The sequence below is a fragment of the Opisthocomus hoazin genome, chromosome 6, assembly GCF_030867145.1.
Source record: "Opisthocomus hoazin isolate bOpiHoa1 chromosome 6, bOpiHoa1.hap1, whole genome shotgun sequence".
Classification (NCBI taxonomy): Eukaryota; Metazoa; Chordata; class Aves; order Opisthocomiformes; family Opisthocomidae; genus Opisthocomus; species Opisthocomus hoazin.
The window spans coordinates 18467676-18471554 of NC_134419.1; positions in this window are offsets into that span (position 1 = coordinate 18467676).

A 3879-nucleotide genomic window follows, 5' to 3' on the forward strand; every position below is an offset into this window, starting at 1 on the left:
AAGAAGGATATTCAGCGGGGTTGAAAAGTTCTCTTAATACTTGCTAATATTGAGTCAAATTTATCATCACACAACTTCTAAGCACTTTTCTGTTGACTGAAATGCTGTGTGCTGACTGGAAATGAGCTAGTTTGAACTTGCCAACGCATTCCTTAGATTTAGAAAAAAATATACACCTTTTAGAATAAAAGGAAGCTGAACTGTTAGAAGATAGATACAGATGCTAAGACATCATAAATTTAAAGTTTCTCTTTTTCCATTTGCAATGACCTTTTCCACAAATGCTCAATAAACCTAGAAGATGAAATAGTTATTTAAGAAAAAGTCACCGTAACTGTTAATGTGAATACAGCACGTGATATTGAGTTTCCCCATAACTTCTGAAATGTGTCTGTAGCAGCATCTGCAACAGATGTGCCCCGTCAGCACTGTCAGCCCATCAAGCTTTCCCGGTTTGTCCTGGTTTCTCATAGAATCCATTCTAAGAAAAAGATCTTCTGCTGGCAATCACTGTCAACAGCAGGTCCCTCCTGACCCTATTCTCATTAACTAGAATTGAAAGAGTTTAATTTCCAGCACAGAAAGACAATAATTTCCAGAAATGTTGCAAAAAAAAAATGATAGATCACATCTCAGCATTTCTTTATACCCTGTATGCAGCAATTTTTCAAATGCTTTGTCCACAAGCAGTAAAAAAAAAAGTGGTTGATGTGGCAGATGGGAATATCGCTATTAACAGCCTCTGTCAAAAACAGATCGTTTTAATAACTTACAGAAAGTTCACGTTGCTGTCCCCAGCTGTATCAGTTCTTTCCCATCACTGCAGTCACAACAATAATCCTATCGTAAAAGTTACTTAATTGGTCATTCTGGAGAGTCTTAAAATTTCACCCAAAGCACCTCACGCTAGCTACTGTCAGTAATAAAAATGTATAATTAAATTGAATTCTTACACTGCTAATACTACCAGCATCATTTCAACAATAATGCAGTGGGACATTCACGTGCCTTTGCAAACACAACGAACAGCACATTAATGAAAACAAGCCACTGGTTCTTACTTGTATGTCTAAAGGTCCTTTGTAATGGTTTGTTGATTTAGCCAACAGTCCTTTTGTTAAAATAGCAGATGTCAGTCAAATGCCTCAAAGGCGCCAATGAAGGAAACAATAAATAGCCAGAGCAGCTGAATTACAGAATCACAGAATCACAGAATAGTAGGGGTTGGAAGGGACCTCTGTGGGTCATCTAGTCCAACCCCCCTGCCGAAGCAGGGTCACCTACAGCAGGCTGCACAGGACCTTGTCCAGGCGGGTCTTGAATATCTCCAGAGAAGGAGACTCCACAACCTCCCTGGGCAGCCTGTTCCAGTGCTCCGTCACCCTCAGAGAGAAGAAGTTCCTCCTCATGTTCAGACGGAACTTCCTGTGCCTCAGGAATTATGCTTGGTGTGTTATCTCTGTGCTGTATCTTAGGTGTTCAGACATTTGATGAAACAAAAAGATCACCACATTACAGCACCCAGACAAAACAGGGAAAAAGAAATTTAAACTACTCAAGTCTAATACTATAACACGAGCATCGTGGTTTCACCCCAGCCGGCAACTAAGCACCACATAGCCGCTCACTCACTCCCACACCCCAGTGGGATGGGGGGAGAACTGGAAGGGTAAAAGTGAGAAAGAAACTCCTGGGTTGAGATAAAACCAGTTTAATAATTAAGAAGAAATAATAATAACTAAAAAAAATTAAGGAAAAGAGAAAAAAGTATCAAAGAGAGAGGAAAATAAAACCCAAGACAGACAAGTGAAGCAAATGATAACAATCGCTTACCACCAACCGACGGATGCCCAGCCAGTCCCAAAGCAGTGCCCTCCCCCCACCTTTTTATTGCTGAGCATGACCCCATATGGCACAAAATTTCCCTCTGGTCAGCTGGGGTCAGGTGTCCCGGCTGTGTCCCCTCCCAACTTCTCGTGCACCCCCAGCCTGCTCGCTGGCAGGGCAGTCTGAGGGGCAGAAAAGGCCTTGACACTGCTCAGCAGTAACTAAAACGTGTCTTACCAACACTGTTTTCAGCACAAATCCAAAACATAGCCCCATACTCACTGCTAGGAAGAAAATCAACTCTATCCCAGCCAAAGCCAGTACACGAGTAAGGGTCTGCACCTATACACAATGCAGAGCCATCTCTAAACGTTGGCCACCTGTGTGTCCCAACTCAAATTTGGTGCTTTAGCAGGTGAGTTATTAGCATACTAATGAGATATCTGAAACAATCAAACAACAATGGAAACATTACTTTACAATAGTTTTCTTAATTTCCTCTTCAGCCTTGCATATCTTTTTTTCTTTCATGCATATTCTAGCCTGATTTTACACAGGGTGTCCCACTTGCCAGTGCGAGTACTAGAAGCGTGTTACATTAAGTCATTTGGAAGCAGCGAGGTGCTTTTTCTTTTTTTAACACTGCATGAAAACATTGTAAAGAGAGGTGAATGGAAGAACCCTTAATACCTTACTACTGTTGTGAGGCCACATAACCCAATTATGCATGTGCTCACATGCTAACAACCCAGCTATCTCAGGGAAATAGTAGATTGTAGAAATAGTGTTTTAAAAAATACTTAGAAAATTGTGCTCTGTAGCTGTTATCTTCAAGAGACACATGATGCAATGGTCTTTAAAACTTTTCATATATAACAATGATGAAAATAATATTACTTGCATAAGGTTTAATTGCATTGAGAAGCATCTGTTTCAAGGACAAGAAAACAAAACTCAAATACTTTATTGTTTTGTATCATTTCAGAGGCTTAAGAAACTAGAAAATTTTGATCCACACAATCATACAAGCATTTCATAGAAGCCTATGTTTTTACTATGTATTTATGCTACAAAAAATTGCTTAATTGTATAAAAATCTACTTTTCAGTTAAAGCAGCAGACTATTTCACATTTTCCTTTCCCAAATTATCATGCAGCTAAACAGACTGTTGCACTGTCCTCTTAGTTCCTGCAACAGCACAGCTCCCCAGTGCAATTTGCATAAACAGATTTTAAATCCCTTGTAAAAATAGTTCCTCCTGGAATTTAATGTAGGAATTTCCACAGGAAATTCACACTGAAATTTCAGTTACGTCACTTTAATTACTAAATTGACTTTTCTACACACCACCTTAAAAATACCAGCCAACCGTCTTCTGGTGAGATTCAGGGAATGGCAATACAAGAAGTCCCAGCTACTGGACTCCCAAAAGCTGAGGACCAAGAAGTTCTAATGAAAAAGCCAAGCAGCTGTCCTCACAGTCAAGTTTCTGTACTTCTTTTTTAGGCCCTGGCCATAGCCACAGTCTGAGGGAATTCAGTTAAGATTCCAGCTGTGTGATCACAAAATGAGTGAAATATTTGTAAAACTAGTTATCGAATTTGTTCAGGCTTTCCACCGTAAGGCCTGTAGGAAGAATATAGAAAACAACATGGAGAACATAACGCCGTCCTAAAAAGTTACCTACCTGGATTGCTTCTACTAGTGCAAAACCCACCCACAGATGAAAAGATCGCAGAGAGAACTGAAATGGGAGGCAATTAGAAAGGAATTCTCCATTACTGATTTGTTCCGAAGAAGTCCTTTATCAACTGAGCTTGAAACAAAGCCTGTTGAGCTTCACAGCACAGTATTAGGCCCATCTCCATGCTCCCTCTAGAGCTAAAAAGTTTGAAGTTTGGTGTGAAGTTACCATGTTGTGAACATGGTAAGAAAAAGGATGATAGGATTAATTATGTCACTGTACATCTGATTGTGAAGGAGCCTCTAAAGCAGTCTTCTGTTTTGCCCTGTAGATTCATCCATGTAATAAATAAATAGGGAGACATGAG